This window comes from Salvelinus fontinalis, chromosome 21, assembly GCF_029448725.1.
Source record: "Salvelinus fontinalis isolate EN_2023a chromosome 21, ASM2944872v1, whole genome shotgun sequence".
Taxonomy (NCBI): domain Eukaryota; kingdom Metazoa; phylum Chordata; class Actinopteri; order Salmoniformes; family Salmonidae; genus Salvelinus; species Salvelinus fontinalis.
This window is the reverse complement of record NC_074685.1, coordinates 7,427,356-7,444,785: the sequence shown is the minus strand read 5'-3', so window position 1 is coordinate 7,444,785 and position 17,430 is coordinate 7,427,356. Positions and strand designations below refer to the sequence as shown.

The following is a 17,430-nucleotide window of genomic DNA, read 5'->3' as shown; positions in this document are numbered from 1 at the left end:
TCATTTGGTTATTCACTCATCTCTATTAGTCAATTATCGTTCTATTGTGGTTTTGGTCTGTAATAGTTCTGATGTTGTTTATATACAGAATAGAGGAGAGCGAGAGAGAGTGAGAGACCATCAGCTTGCTCTGAATACCAGTGCAGTCATGCAGTAGGTCTACTAGTGTTTTGCCTTGTCAATGTTGACATACTCTATCTGCCTAATACGTTTTTGCATTTAGCAAGCAAGCCTTCCATTCCTCCATTGTTACTGACTTCTGCCTCCTTTCCTACCCGTTTTCTTGCGGGGTACATGCGACATAGTGAAGTAGTATAACAGTAGGTCAGCAGTTCCTTCTCTCTCTCCACATGTACCCCTCTTCTCATTTCTTCATCGCCTTCTCTTCTCACAGTGCTATCACTTCCATTAGCACTCGTTTAAGGATGTCGTTGTTATGCAATGGTTTAAGTAAGAAGCCTGTAGGCTAACAGTAAGTAAGAAGCCTGTAGGCTAACAGTAAGTAAGAAGCCTGTAGGCTAACAGTAAGTAAGAAGCCTGTAGGCTAACAGTAAGTAAGAAGCCTGTAGGCTAACAGTAAGTAAGAAGCCTGTAGGCTAACAGTAAGTAAGAAGCCTGTAGGCTAACAGTAAGTAAGAAGCCTGTAGGCTAACAGTAAGTAAGAAGCCTGTAGGCTAACAGTAAGTAAGAAGCCTGCTTGCTTGTAACTCATTTATATGTTCCCCTGCAGCTCAGATACTGCATGATAACTCTTTATGTAATGTGTTTATTTGACAGTGTCCCTCTCTGCTCATCCTCTTTTTTCCCTCTGCACACACACACACACACACACACACACACACACACACACACATACACACACACACACACACACACACACACACACCTCTTTCGCTCTCTCAGCAGGGAGTAGCCTAGTTAAAACCCATAGTCATGCTTACACTGTTAAAAGTGGGACGGCACTGTTGTTCGTCTGAAGTGGTTTTCTGATTGGTACGATCCAAATTACACTTTGGTTTATCTAACCTATTCTATTCAATGTGTCTGAAGTACAATAATGAATTTATAGATCAATGTGATTTTTGGAATTGAATGAAAGCTTCTAATTTGCTTTCCACCTCTCAAGCACATTCACATTGCATAGTGGTGGTTGCAATGTAGCTGTGGCAGGAAATTAATTAACAGGAAATATATCATTAATTTCTTGTAACCTAATTAGGTTGCAACAAATATTACATTTTTCAACTGAGAAAACCTAACATTATTTTAGGTTGATCCAATGAGTCATTTTTACAGTGTACCATCACCATCCTATGTGTCCTCATTCTCCTATTTATACGGAACAAAAATATAAACGCAACATGCAACAATTTCAAAGATTTTACATAGTTACAGTTCATATAAGGAAATCAGTCAATTTAAATAATTCATTAGGCTCTAATCTATGGATTTCAAATGACTGGGCAGGGGTGCAGCCATGGGTGGGCCTGGGAGGGCATAGGGGTCCACCCACTTGGCCGCCAGGCCCTCCCACTGGGGAGCCAAGCCCTAGCCAATCAGAATCAGTTTTTCCCCACAAAAAGGCTTTATTACAGACATTACTCCTCAGCACATATGTGGCATTGTGTTGTGTGACAAAACTGCACATTTTAGAGTGGCATTTTATTGTCCCCAGCACAAGGTGCACCTGTGTAATCATCATGCTGTTTAATCAGCTTCTTGATATGCCACATCTGTCAGGTGGATGGATTGTCTTGGCAAACGAGAATGCTCACTAACAGAGATGATAACAAATTTGTGCATCACATTTGAGAGAAATAAGCTTTTTGTGCATATGGAACATTTCTGGGATTTTTTATTTCAGCTCATAAAACATGAGACCAACACTTTACATGTTGCGTTTATATTTTTGCTCAGAGTATTATTGAGACAGCTCTACTGTAGCACTATACATGAATCTCTACTGTGTAGCACCATTTAAAAGGCATTGAAGGACTCCTCTGAAAGCCCACTTCACTTTAGAAAGTAAACCCTAGTCTTGATTAAATGCAATAGTGTAACAACAGTGTGACTACATGTGTAACAATATCTATAGTTATGACTACTTTTGAGAATAAACGTCTGTAGTTAAAAAGGCAAAACTAGATATAAAAAAACGAGTTAAAAAGACAAACTGATATAAACAGAGAGGATATAGTGAGGTTGAAATAAACCTTGGCTTTGAAGAGGTCACATAAACTAGTTTCTTTCTGAGGGGTTTTTCACTCGTCTCTTCTCCCTCCTCTTTCTCTCTGTCCTCCCTCTTTCTCTCTCTTCTCCCTCCTCTTTCTCTCTCTTCTCCCTCATCTCTCTCTTCTCCCACCTATCTTACTTCCTTCTCCCTGTTGCCTCCCACCCTCAGTTCAATGATCTGTGGGTCAGAGGGCACACTTCCTGCTCCAACATGAGGCTCCCTCTCATCCTGTGACCGGAGAGATTGGAAACCAATCAAGAGTGTTTACTCCATGCTTATTTCCTGGTTGGGGCGTTCCCAGGTTTAGTTGACCAGGCCATGCCATGTTTTCTCTACATTGGAAGGGAAGGAATGGGGAGGTCTGTGAGTATACAGTATCTTGCTATGGTAGTATCTCTGCTGGCTGTGACCAGTCATCTCTCTGGCTCCTGTAGACAGACTCAGGCTGGATAGCTGGGGAAGATCTCTGCTGGCTGGGACCAGTCATCTCTCTGGCTCCTGTAGACAGACTCAGACAGGATAGCCGGGAAGATCTCTGCTGGCTGGGACCAGTCATCTCTCTGGCTCCTCAGACTCAGACAGGATAGCGGGGAAGAGGGCAGCACGAGAAAGAAGTCTCTCTGAATCAGTGTCATATTATGGTAACGTTTTTCTGCCCTCCTCTTGCGCTCTCTTGTTCCTGTCCTCTGTTTGCAGGCACCATGCTGTGTGTTTGAGGTCACATTGAGATCAGAGGGGGTGTAGCTATGAGCTGATGCTGTGACGGATCAACAAAGAGCTCTGGTCTTTGTCTATGCATGAAGGTCTCCTGTTAAGTCGCCAGTATCAGATCTACCTGGAGTATCTGCTCATCAAGCCTGGTATTCATGCTGATGTTCCTTGTTCTCTCCAGATTGTATACTGATATTATATCCACCTTATACATGGCTCTCAAGGCATTGGATGTGCTTCCCATGAAGTGTTCTATTTCATTCTGTGAGAAAAATAACTGTTCCTTGAACGTTGTCTTCATCAACCTCTGACCTGATTGGCTCATTAAGGGTTATTTATATCCTGACCTTTGTCCTCATTAATGCATCCCTTTTACCCTGAAACCGTTGAAGATCAGTGACTCTCTCTTTAGACCACTTTATCCCCTGCTGTGATTACTGGGACACACACACACACACACACACACACACACACACACACACACACACACACACACACACACACACACACACACACACACACACACACACACACACACACACACACACACACACACACACACACACACACACACACACACACACACACACACACACACACACACACACACACATCCATCATCTGTCTGTCTATTTCCTATAGTGGTCAATAATAATAACATTCTGGTCAGATCTGGTCTAGTCAGATCAGGTCTGGTCAGGTCTGGTCTAGTCAGATCAGGTCTAGTCAGGTCTGGTCTAGTCAGGTCTGGTCTAGTCAGGTCTGGTCTAGTCAGGTCTGGTCTAGTCAGGTCTAGTTAGGTCTGGTCAGGTCTAGTCAGGTCATGTCAGTTCTGGTCAAGTCAGGTCTAGTCAGGTCTGGTCTGGTCTATTCAGATCTGGTTAGGTCTGGTCAGGTCTAGACAGGTTAGGTCAGGTCTAGTCAGGTCTGGTCTAGTCTGGTCTAGTCAGGTCTGGTCTATTCAGGTCTAGTCAGGTCTGGTCTAGTAAGGTCTGGTCAGGTCTAGTCAGGTCTGGTCTAGTCAGGTCTGGTCTAGTCAGGTCTGGTCAGGTCTTGTCAGGTCAGGTCTGGTCTAGTCAGGTCTGGTCTAGTCAGGTCTAGTCAGGTCTGGTCATGTCTAGTCAGGTCTGGTCAGGTCTGGCCTAGGCAGGTCTGGTCTAGTCAGGTCTGGTCTAGTCTGGTCAGGTCTAGTCAGGTCTAGTCAGGTCTGGTCAGGTCTAGTCAGGTCTGGTCAGGTCTAGTCAGGTCTGGTCAGGTCTAGTCAGGTCTAGTCAGGTCTAGTCAAGTCTTATCTAGTCAGGTCTAGTCAGGTCTGGTCAGATCTAGTCAGGTCTGGTCAGGTCTGGCCTAGTCAGGTCTGGTCTAGTCAGGCCTGGTCTAGTCAGGTCTGGTCAGGTCTGGTCAGGTCTGGTCAGGTCTGGTCAGGTCAGGTCTGGTCTGGTCAGGTCTGGCCTAGTCATGTCTGGTCTAGTCTGGTCAGGTCCGGTCTAGTCAGGTCTGGTCAGGTCTAGTCAGGTCTGGTCTAGTCTGGTCAGGTCAGGTCTAGTCAGGCCAGGTCTAGTCAGGTTAGGTCTAGTTAGGTCTGGTCAGCTCATCCTCTGGCCTGTTGAAGTGGCCAGCTGCTCTGCTACGTTAAACAACAAGGGCCATGACACCATGACAGATGCACCTGAATAGTCTCTCTCCTCTCTCTGCGTCCTATAACAGATGTTACACAGAATACGCAGAAAATATCCCACCCAGCATGTAGCGTGCTCTTTCATAGTAATCTGTGTGTGTTGGCCTGATTTCACCTGCTGACCTCTGCACCCTAGACCCGGCTGTGTTGGATCCACAACAGCTGTTGTTTAACCACAGGACCTCGGCTTCCAGCTAGCTCTACCCATAATGCGCTTCTTCTGTGCTGTGAGTCAGGCATCCCAACGGGCTCCTAAAGGGTCCTGGCAGCAGATAGAGAGCCACAGAGATCTGTTCCTGTAGATGATGTCATTTATAGCCAACACAGCTTTCTGCTGTCTCTGCTCCCTTTGTGTTCCGTGGGGGTGGGGGGGTTGTGTGTGTGCGTGTGCATGTTTGCCTGTGTCACAGCCCTCAACCCCCCCTTTATTCCCCTCTAGCTAGAAATGCATGTTTCTGTGTTCAGCTGTTTCTTTCATACCGTATGTGTCTTTACATCTCCTCTCAGCGAGGCAGGCAGCAGGCTCAAAGTGAATTGGTGTGTTTGCTGTGATTATTCCTCAATAAATTGGTAGAGGCACTGAAAGGCTCAGTGTTTCATCCCCTGTTGTGCGGTGCTGGGCTGCCTGGAGACATCTGTTTCGTCGTCCATCTGCCTCGTGTCATCCCCCTGTTTTTTCTTGATTGCATCGCTCTTTGAGAGAGTGATAGAGTGAGGAGTGGTCCACTCCTCTTCCTCTGTCTGTACAAGGCTAGAGGACACTAATGCAACAGCACCAAACCGCTTCTACTCTCTCCATTCTTTCTCTCCCTCTCTCAAAACCAATCAAGGCCATATACTGTGTCAGATGGCCAATGGGTAATTATTATATTAGAATTATTATATCTGGCTGAGGGTTCTGTGGAGAGAGATTCCACTGTAAGTCGAATTCTAGGATAGCTGAAGCTGCATTAACTTATTAGCTCCAACTTTTCCTGTGTCTCCTCTAGTGACCATATTTTTACATTGTTATTACCTCCAGTACATCATCTGAGTGTATATGCTGAGTTTCTCTCAGTCTCTGGGGTTCCCTGAGGTATCTCAGTATGTGACAGTGACTTGGTTCTGTTCTGTCTGTCTGATTAATAGACGGGTTCCGCTCACACACAACTTCCGTTCCGTTCCAGTGATTCCTGTCAGGATCTCTCCGTTCTGTTTTCCTCTCGCTCCGTCTTGTCCAAGCTCGTTCCACCACAGATGTTGCGATTGACAGGAGGACACACACATGAGCATTGTTGCATCCATATAGAAAGAAGAAGCAAATACATTGACTTTGAGATAATTCAACAAAAAACATACGCACCAAGCGGCTACGTGTCTACATCTGTTGTGAGGAGACCGGAGGGACTCATTATTCCATCTGAACAGATAGAAGAGGAGAGATGTGGAGAGAAGAGAATAGGAGAGAAGAGGAGCGATGTGGGAGATGTGGAAAGAAGAGGAGAGAAGAAGAGAGGAGAGAAGAGGAGAGAAGAGGAGCGAGGTGGGAGATGTGGAAAGAAGAGGAGAGATGTGGAAAGAAGAGGAGAGAAGAAGGGAAGAGAGAAGAGGAGAGAAGAAGAGAGGAGAGGAGAGAAGAGGAGCGATGTGGGAGATGTGGAAAGAAGAGGAGAGATGTGGAAAGAAGAGGAGAGAAGAAGAGGAGAGAAGAGGAGAGAAGAGAAGCGATGTGGGAGATGTGGAAAGAAGAGGAGAGAAGAGAAGAGAAGAGACGAGGAGAGGAGAGAAGAAGAGAGATATAATGTCTATGTGTGGTTGTGTGTGTTTTGTAATGTTGTGTTGAACAACTGTGTGTGTCTGTTTGTGTGTACGTGCGTACGTGTCAGACCATTTTCCTTTGATGTGTATGTTAGTGTTTGTGCCATGGTCCATGCCCAATTGTTCCTACGGCTGGCTAGCTGACTGGAGCGTTAAAACGCAGCACAGGCTACAGAGGAGATCACTACAGCTCCAACACATTACCCAATCATCTCGCTAGTCTGAAAATATTTTACCCAATCATCTATCTAGTGTGAAAAGATCTTGTCCAATTAGTTCACTGGATCTCTTACTTAGTCAGCTAGCCCAATCATGTCTCTATTCTATGCATCTCATACCCAATAAACTCAGTGTTGTCAGCCTCTTAGCCAGTCAGCTTACTAATCTGCAGATTGCCCGGTTAGCGGGAGCACTGGTTGGTCGGGCCAATTAGGTAGTATGTACATGAATGTATAGTTAAAGTGACTATGCATATATGATAAACAGAGAGTAGCAGCAGTGTAAAGAGAAGTTGGGGGGGGCACACAATGCAAATAGTCCGGGTAGCCATTTGATTACCTGTTCAGGAGTCTTATGACTTGGGGGTAAAAACTGTTGAGAAGCCTTTTTGTCCTAGACTTGGCACTCTGGTACTGCTTGCCATGCGGTAGTAGAGAGTCTATGACTGGGGTGGCTGGGGTCTTTGACAATTTTTAGGGCCTTCTTCTGACACCGCCTGGTGTAGAGGTCCTGGATGGCAGGCAGCTTAGCCCCAGTGATGTAGTGGGCCGTACGCACTACCCTCTGTAGTGCCTTGCGGTCAGAGGCCGAGCAATTGCCATACCAGGCAGTGATACAACCAGTCAGGATGCTCTCGATGTTGCAGCTGTAGAACCTTTTGAGGATCTGAGGACCCATGACAAATCTTTTTAGTTTCCTGAGGGGTAATAGGCTTTGTCGGGCCCTCTTCACGACTGTCTTGGTGTGTTTGGATCAGTCTAGTTTGTTGGTGATGTGGACACAGAGGAACTTGAAGCTCTCAACCTGCTCCACTACAGCCCCGCCGATGAGAATGGGGGAGTGCTCGGTCCTCCTTTTCCTGTAGTCCACAATCATCTCCTTAGTCTTGGTTACGTTGAGGGATAGGTTATTATTCTGGCACCACCCGTCCAGGTCTCTGACCTCCTCCCTATGGGCTGTCTCGTCGATGTTGGTGATCAGGCCTACCACTGTTGTGTCCTCTGCAAACTTAATGATGGTGTTGGAGTTGTGGTTGGCCACGCAGTCGTGGGTGAAGAGGGAGTACAGGAGGGGACTGAGCACGCACCCCTGTGGAGCTCCTGTGTTGAGGATCAGCGTGGCAGATGTGCTGCTACCTACCCTTACCACCTAGGAGCGGTCCGTCAGGAAGTCTAGAATCCAGTTGCAGAGGGAGGTGTTTAGTCCCAGGGTCCTTAGCTTAGTCATGAGCTTTGAGGGTACTATGGTGTTGAACGCTGAGCTGTAATCAATGAACAGCATTCTCACATAGGTGTTCCTTTTGTCCAGGTGGGAAAGGGCAGTGTGGAGTGCAATAGAGATTGCATCATCTGTGGATCTGTTTGGGCGTTATGCAAATCGGAGTGGGTCTAGGGTTTCTGAGATAATGGTGTTGATGTAAGCCATTGCCTTTGTGTTCTTGGGCACAGGGACTATGGTGGTCTGCTTCAAACATGTTGGTATTAATCAAATCAAATCAAATGTTATTAGTCACATACACATGGTTAGCAGATGTTAATGCGAGTGTAGCGAAATGCTTGTGCTTCTAGTTCCGACAATGCAGTAATAACAACAAGTAATCTAACCTAACAATTCCACAACTACTACCTTATACACGCAAGTGTAAAGGGATAAAGAATATGTACATAAAGATATATGAATGAGTGATGGTACAGAACGGCATAGGCAAGATGCAGTAGATGGTATAGAGTACGGTATATACATATGAGATGAGTACTGTAGGGTATGTAAACATAAAGTGGCATAGTTTAAAGTGGCTAGTGGTACATGTATTACATAAAGATGGCAAGATGCAGTAGATGATATAGAGTACAGTATATACATATACATATGAGATGGGTAATGTAGGGTATGTAAACATTATATTAAGTGGCATTGTTTAAAGTGGCTAGTGGTACATTTTTACATAATTTCCATCAATTCCCATTTTTAAAGTGGCTGGAGTTGAGTCAGTATGTTGGCAGAGGCCGCTAAATGTTAGTGGTGGCTGTTTAACAGTCTGATGGCCTTGAGATAGAAGCTGTTTTTCAGTCTCTCGGTCCCTGCTTTGATGCACCTGTACTGACCTCGCCTTCTGGATGATAGCGGGGTGAACAGGCAGTGGCTTGGGTGGTTGTTGTCCTTGATGATCTTTATGGCCTTCCTGTGACATCGGGTGGTGTAGGTGTCCTGGAGGGCAGGTAGTTTGCCCCCGGTGATGCGTTCTGCAGACCTCACTACCCTCTGGAGAGCCTTACGGTTGTGGGCGGAGCAGTTGCCGTACCAGGCGGTGATACAGCCCGACAGGATGCTCTCGATTGTGCATCTGTAGAAGTTTGTGAGTGCTTTTGGTGACAAGCCGAATTTCTTCAGCCTCCTGAGGTTGAAGAGGCGCTGCTGCGCCTTCTTCACAACGCTGTCTGTGTGGGTGGACCAATTCAGTTTGTCCGTGATGTGTACACCGAGGAACTTAAAACTTTCCACCTTCTCCACTACTGACCCGTCGATGTGGATAGGGGGGTGCTCCCTCTGCTGTTTCCTGAAGTCCACAATCATCTCCTTTGTTTTGTTGACGTTGAGTGTGAGGTTATTTTCCTGACACCACACTCCGAGGGCCCTCACCTCCTCCCTGTAGGCCGTCTCGTCGTTGTTGGTAATCAAGCCTACCACTGTAGTGTCATCCGCAAACTTGATGATTGAGTTGGAGGCGTGCATGGCCACGCAGTCGTGGGTGAACAGGGAGTACAGGAGAGGGCTCAGAACGCACCCTTGTGGGGCCCCAGTGTTGAGGATCAGCGGGGTGGAGATGTTGTTACCTACCCTCACCACCTGGGGGCGGCCCGTCAGGAAGTCCAGGACCCAGTTGCACAGGGCGGGGTCGAGACCCAGGGTCTCGAGCTTGATGACGAGTTTGGAGGGTACTATGGTGTTAAATGCTGAGCTGTAGTCGATGAACAGCATTCTCACATAGGTATTCCTCTTGTCCAGATGGGTTAGGGCAGTGTGCAGTGTGGTTGCGATTGCGTCGTCTGTGGACCTATTGGGTCGGTAAGCAAATTGGAGTGGGTCTAGGGTGTCCGGTAGGGTCGGAGGTGATATGGTCCTTGACTAGTCTCTCATAGCACTTCATGATGACGGAAGTGAGTGCTACGGGGCGGTAGTCGTTTAGCTCAGTTACCTTAGCTTTCTTGGGAACAGGAACAATGGTGGCCCTCTTGAAGCATGTGGGAACAGCAGACTGGGATAAGGATTGATTGAATATGTCCGTAAACACACCAGCCAGCTGGTCTGCGCATGCTCTGAGGACGCGGCTGGGAATGCCGTCTGGGCCTGCAGCCTTGCGAGGGTTAACACGTTTAAATGTTTTACTCACCTCGGCTGCAGTGAAGGAGAGCCCGCAGGTTTTGGTAGCGGGCCGTGTCAGTGGCACTGTATTGTCCTCAAAGCGGGCAAAAAAGTTATTTAGCCTGACATCATGGTCCGCGACGGGGCTGGTTTTCTTTTTGTAATCCGTGATAGACTGTAGACCCTGCCACATACCTCTTGTGTCTGAGCTGTTGAATTGCGACTCTATTTTGTCTCTGTACTGGGACTTAGCCTGTTTGATAGCCTTGCGGAGAGAATAGCTACACTGTGTGTATTCGGTCATGTTTCCGGTCACCTTGCCCTGGTTAAAAGCAGTGGTTCGCGCTTTCAGTTTCACGCGAATGCTGCCGTCAATCCACTGTTTCTGGTTTGGGAATGTTTTAATCGTTGCTGTGGGTACGACATCGTCAATGCACTTCCTAATGAACTCGCTCACCGAATCAGCATATTCTTCAATGTTGTTGTTGGACGCAATGCGGAACATATTCCAATCCGCGTGATCGAAGCAGTCTTGAAGCGTGGAATCAGATTGGTCGGACCAGCGTTGAACAGACCTGAGCGCGGGAGCTTGTTGTTTTAGTTTCTGTTTGTAGGCTGGAATCAACAAAATGGAGTCGTGGTCAGCTTTTCCGAAAGGAGGGCGGGGGAGGGCCTTATATGCGTCGCGGAAGTTAGTATAACAATGATCCAGGGTTTTACCAGCCCTGGTAGCACAATCGATATGCTGATAGAATTTAGGGAGTTTTGTTTTTAGATTAGCCTTGTTAAAATCCCCAGCTACGATGAATGCAGCCTCAGGGTGTGTGGTTTCAAGTTTACAAAGAGTCAAATAGAGTTTGTTCAGGGCCATCGATGTGTCTGCTTGGGGGGGAATATATACGGCTGTGATTATGATCGAAGAGAATTCCCTTGGTAGATAATGCGGTCGACATTTGATTGTGAGGAGTTCTAGATCAGGTGAACAGAATGTCTTGAGTTCCTGTGTGTTGTTATGATGATCACTCCACGTCTCGTTAATCATGAGGCGTACCCCCCCGCCCCTCTTCTTACCAGAAAGATGTTTGTTTCTGTCGGCACGATGCGTGAAGAAACCAGCTGGCTGCACCGACTCCGTTAGCGTCTCTTGAGTTAGCCATGTTTCCGTGAAGCAGAGCACGTTGCAATCCCTGATGTCTCTCTGGAATGTTACCCGTGCTCGGATTTCATCAACCTTATTGTCAAGAGACTGGACATTGGCGAGTAGTATGCTAGGGAGTGGAGCGCGATGTGCCCGTCTCCGAAGCCTGACCAGGAGACCGCTACGTTTGCCCCTTTTACGGCGTCGCGTAGGGTCGCCGGCTGGGATCAGATCCATTGTATTGGGTGGAAGGCAAAACACTGGATCCGTTTCGGGAAAGTCATATTCCTGGTAGGAACGATGGTTAGTTGACGTTAATCGTATATTCAGTAGCTCCTCCCGACTGTATGTAATGAAACCTAAGATCACCTGGGGTACCAATGTAAGAAATAACACATAAAAAAACAAAATACTGCATATTTTCCAAGGAACGCGAAGCGAGGCGGCCATCTCGGTCGGCGCCGGAAGTCCAATTCAATGTGAGAGGACGAGGACGAGTGCGTATGCGATGTCAGACACATGTGATAAGGTCAGGACAGCCACCCGTGTAGAGTGAGTATAAGTTTGTGCAGAAGCGTTTATGGATGGTAGGAAACATTGCTGGGCTGACAGTAGAGTGCCATGACAACAGAGAGCTAGGTGGGGTCCAGCCCTGCTGCTGTTGCTGTAGGCCTTAGTGTTAACACTATCCTCCATTAACTGTCCTCTGTTTATCACACCGGCTGGCTGGCTGCATTACGGCTCTTGTCCCTTTTTGCTGCTATAGGCTATTGCTGCTGCAGGTGTACAGTCATCTGGGAAGCTAATCACATGACTAGGGACAGCCAATGAATGTGACCAGTGGTTAAATAAGGTTGTTATCTTAATAATGTAGCTGTTTTAGGAGCTTTAGGGTGAACTGTTAGTTGTCTGTGTTATTTAGCTCTGCACTACTTTACCCACACATCATATTTACAGTTGGTTGGTTATCAGTGTATCTGCAGTCCCTGGTGGAGTGCTAAGTCAGTCAGCGTGGTGTTACACCCTTAATTGCCCTGACACCTCTATGTTGAGTCATTTGGGTTCCTACCAGATCCTCAGTCTGATAGGCTATCTGACGGAGTTTACTATAACATAGACACAGGATGCAGACAGCCTCTGGGCGGGCCGGGGTTCAGAAGCTCTTAGAGTCCATTACTCCTCTCTCTCCTGTCCCTGGGCCCCATTCTAACCAGGTTTCCATCGGCCCAGCCGCGCTCGGGCTGGATAGAGTGACTGTATCCCAGACGATGAGCAGGGCCTGGCCAGGCCGGTGGAAAGACTCCCTGCTAAGTGAATCATCGGTGGATTCTGAGAAGAGAAAAGGCAGACATTCAGGCTGGTCGATAAGACGGAGATGCTAAGCAGAGCTTTGTCCATATCGCCCAGCTCAAGTTTTATATATCTCCTCTCTCTGTATGTCAGAGGGAATATTCTGTCTGGGAGAAATAAGGCCTATCTGTTCTATTCCTGCTCTGCCTCTGAAATATTTACATGGAAAGAATAGAACCCAGAGGACTGGAGACAGAGGGAGGAGGAGAGGAGACCCCCCACCCTGCCCATTGAACAAGGGATGGGAAGGAGAGGGTGAGTGAGTGAGGAGAGAAAGAGTGATGGGAGGTAAAGACCAGTTTTAATGAAAAAGATAATTCCCTTTGCATCAAGTATAGCCCCCATCCACAGGTAAACATGGAGAGAGAGAGAGAGAGAGAGAGAGAGAGAGAGAGAGAGAGAGAGAGAGAGAGAGAGAGAGAGAGAGAGAGAGAGAGAGAGAGAGAGAGAGAGAGAGAGAGAGAGAGAGAGAGAGAGAGAGAGAGAACGCAAGTGAAGACGTTAGCTGAGAATGGATGGTGTTGGGGGATGTAGAGGAGGAGAGGAGCGGATGATTGTAAAGCTAGTTGTTATCTGTGAATGAGCTGAGGTATGACAAGACACACAGACACACACACACATACACACACACACACACAGATACATACACTTCACAGGGGATCTACTCAGGAGCTATAAGCATCACTTCACAGAATGCATTTTATTTAACATGCATCTTAACAGCTTATTTCATAGCACTAATACAGTTAGGTAGAGGTGCCTATCATATAAAATACACATATACTGCTACGCAATACAGACATGTCACATTGCTATTCAGATATTCACTGTCACTCTCATTTTCCCACTGACACTGGTAGATGGGGTGATGGATGTGGACATAGAGGGAGGAAGTGACAGAAAGATGGATGTGTGTTGGTTGCCATGTTAATTCCACTTTAATGAAGTGTTTTGGGAGTACATTGAGAGTGTCTGGAGACTGGGACTCCACCCTGGAGTAGAGGGGTTCTCCCTGGGGGAGAGACAGACAGGAGAAGGAGACTGGGACTCCACCCTGGAGTAGAGGGGTTCTCCCTGGGGGAGAGACAGACAGGAGAAGGAGACTGTGACTCCACCCTGGAGTAGAGGGGATTGCCCTGGGGGAGAGACAGACAGGAGAAGGAGACTGGGACTCCACCCTGGAGTAGAGGGGTTCTCCCTGGGGGAGAGACAGACAGGAGAAGGAGACTGGGACTCCACCCTGGAGTAGAGGGGTTCTCCCTGGGGTAGAGACAGACAGGAGAAGGAGACTGGTAGACCTTACATGACATAACATTACAGCCTCTCAGGGTTGTACAAGACCTCTAGCATATTTTTCTCTTTCTCTCTATGTCTCTCTATCTATGTCTCTCTATCTATGTCTCACTCTCTCTCTATCTATGTCTCTCTCTCTATGTCTCTCTCTCTATGTCTCTCTATCTATGTCTCTCTATCTCTCTCTCTCTCTCTCTATGTCTCTCTATCTATGTCTCTCTCTCTATCTCGCGCACTCTCTCTCTCTCTATGTCTCTCTCTCCATCTCTCTTTCCATCTCTCTCGCACTCTCTCTCTCCATCATCTTGACAGTCTGTGTATGTTGCCTCACTCAATGAGGTCAATGGCTGTTTCCCGTGTATTTGTTTGAAGAGCAGGAAGTGTATCTGTAGTGGGGTGTTTAGAAAGACGTGTCCTGTCTGACTCACACTGCTATGTTTCAGGTGGACATCCTCCAAACCTCTGGGGTTTGCTCAGAAAAATGATGTTTGAGTTCTTCCTCAGCACAGCATGGTCCACCAGTCACTATGTTCTCCCTCTCTGTTTCCACATTCAGAGGAGCTACAACAACACCATCTACAAAACATGTGATTGAAAGGGAATGTAAGTGGTAGCTAGTGAGATGAGCTATAGGAAGACAGGCTTATTATAATGTCCGGAATGGAATCAATGGAACGGAATAAAACACATCAAACATATGGAAACCACACGTTTGACTTCATTCCATTTATTCTATTCCAACCATTACACTGAGCCTGTCCTCCTATAGCTCATCCCACCAGCCTCCACTGATGTAAAGATAAAGTTTGAGAGAAACTCTCTTCTCTACCCAGCTGTCTGTCTGACAGAGAGAGAAACTCTCTTCTCTACCCAGCTGTCTGTCTGACAGAGAGAGAAACGCTCTTCTCTACCCAGCTGTCTGTCTGACAGAGAGAAACTCTCTTCTCTACCCAGCTGTCTGACTGACAGAGAGAGAAACTCTCTTCTCTACTCAGCTGTCTGTCTGACAGAAAGAGAAACTCTCTTCTCTACCCAGCTGTCTGACTGACAGAGAGAGAAACTCTCTTCTCTACCCAGCTGTCTGACTGACAGAGAGAGAAACTCTCTTCTCTACCCAGCTGTCTGTCTGACAGAGAGAGAAACTATCTTCTCTACCCAGCTGTCTGACTGACAGAGAGAGAGCAGAACGGTACTTTATCTGAGGCCCATCTGGTGCCACATGAGGATTCCTCCTCTTATTCCTCTTTGAGTAATAAAACGCCTGCTCTGTTTGGCCCTAGCAGAGGCCGGTTGGTTGACAGGTCCAGGAACTGGAGTGATGGATGGGAGTGTTAGAGCTTGTTCCGGTCTGAATTGTCAAGCTCTGCCTGCGGAGCTGAAGTTGCTTCCCTCAGTCTTGCTGTCAGTCTGAATACAGTCAGGAATATTGATGCTCCAGATGCATCCGGCTGGCCAGGGTCCTTGGTCTGTGGAGCATGTTTCAGACCCTGTAGCTCGATAAGACGATAGCACACCCCTATCCCCTCACAGCAAGCCCCAACACACACATATCCGCTGCTCTGCTTAATCCTCCATACTTCACTCCCTCTCTCTCACGTCAGTTTCTCTCTCACTTTTCTGCCCGGTACCTCTGCAGCCAATCAGAGAGCAGAGCCTGGTTCAAACTCCCCCCCTCCTCCCCCTGCAGCTGTGCCCTGTGATTGGCCAGAAGCTCCCAGATCTGGAGTCTGACAGACAGAGCTCGCTCTGGAGTGAGCTCTGAGCTGTGTTCCGTTCCGAATAAACGTCAGGAAAAGATGGGGAGAGTAAAAGAGAGGGAGGAGATGGGAGGGGAACTCTCGAGTGTGAGTGTGAAATGACAGAACGAGTGGTGTATGTGTGCGTGCGTGTTTGTGTGTGCCAGGTCCTCTATATCTCATACTCTATGTGTGCAAGCACTTGTATGATTTTGCATGTGTGTGACACAGACAGAGAGAGAGAGAGGGAGGAAGGGAGAGATCCAGGCCATTGTCCGGCCCAGGCTGGACAGTGGATATAAGGACAAAGCTGGCAGCCATTACAAAGAGCTTCCTGGGGTTATAATCTGCAGCTATGGCTGCTTTCTGTGCCTCATTTTCCTGGAATGCTCTTATTCAGAACCAGGGCTCTCTCACACACACACACACACACACACACACACACACACACACACACACACACACACACACACACACACACACACACACACACACACACACACACACACACACACACACACACACAGGATTAGCATGTAAGCCTTCCATAGAGAGCATTATTATACAAATAGTTCCACTCATTACAGAGGCTATTGACCCAGATTGTCACTGTGCTGCCAGTAGACCAGAGTCAGAGGCTAAACACTAATAGCTAATGTTAGCACTAGCTTCATCTAGCTGCATCAGTCAACAGAGGCTGCTTGAGAGTCAGAGGCTAAATTCTAATGACTGATGTTAGCGCTAGTTGCGTCATCATCCACATTTACACACGTTTAGCTTGGCTGTTCACATTCAGTGCTGCCGTCTCTTCACTGATTGGGCCGTGGGCAAGGTTAATGATAATTGCAATGCAGGTGCATCTGTCTCTCCCCCTCTCTCTCTCTCTTTCCCTCCCTCTCTCTGAGGCATAGTGCTTACATTTGAATTAGTGTATGGGTGATATAGCGCTTGATTGTGTTGTAAAGTGGGGGAGAGCAGCAATTTGGATGCTTTGAGCTAATTAGCCGGTTAGTGCAAAACGATAATTACCTTGGTAGGGCACTCAAATATTGTGCAGCATATTAAGTTGAATACTGTCACTATTATACTGCACCTGTGATGAAGCCTTTTCATTGTCTGATGCAGGTGCTTGATTATATAGCTGGCTTTACCAGTCCGCCCTGTGTGATGATAACATTATCAAGGAGAGGCCTTTAAATTGTCCCAGTATTGTGTGTAAGTAAGTAGCCTTGGCTTGTGCGAGCCAGAACGGCTCATAGGAGCAGAAGCCTATTTCCTGTTTCTGTAGCATGAAGCAGCTTGATGTACTAATACACCCCCTGGACAGGACACAAGTCTATCGCAGGGCCTTACCCCCAATCTCCTTAATGCTGAGTGCCAAGCAGAGACGCATTGGGTCCTATTTTTACAGTCTGATGTGACTCGGCCCGGGACCAAACTCCCAACCTTCCAATCTCAGGGCGAACACTGTAACCACAGGACCACTCCATACTCTACCCATCGAAGACACTCTACCCATCGAATACACTCTACCCATCGAATACACTCTACCCATAGAAGACACTCTACCCATAGAAGACACTCTACCCATAGAAGACACTCTACCCATAGAAGACACTCTACCCATAGAAGACACTCTACCCATCGAAGACACTCTACCCATCGAATACACTCTACCCATCGAATACACTCTACCCATAGAAGACACTCTACCCATAGAAGACACTGAGCAGTGTTTTGTAGTGCAGGGAAGGGGAGATTGAGGTACGTTTAGGCACTCCATCAAGGGAAATATATAGTATTCTTTCTAACAAAGCGATCTACATATATTTCAGGATGTTATGTATCCCTGGAAATAATCAGAATTAATGTAAACATTACAGTTTTGAAAACATAGTCAGGGTAAATTAAG

The 17,430-nt window shown here is 47.1% G+C and overlaps 1 protein-coding gene across 7 annotated transcripts in view; it reads left to right on the top strand.

Moving 5' to 3' along the window:
- Nucleotides 1-17,430, top strand: part of LOC129818116 (disabled homolog 2-interacting protein-like) — a 405,090-nt gene that overhangs the window by 301,060 nt on the left and 86,600 nt on the right. Inside the window, exon 2 of one of the 7 annotated variants that reach the window (XM_055873707.1) lies at nucleotides 2,402-2,596. The exons of the other annotated variants lie outside the window; for them this stretch is intronic. The gene's annotated coding sequence lies outside the window, so the exon portion shown is untranslated. The remainder of the gene's footprint in view (nucleotides 1-2,401; nucleotides 2,597-17,430) is intronic. 7 annotated transcript variants of the gene reach the window in all.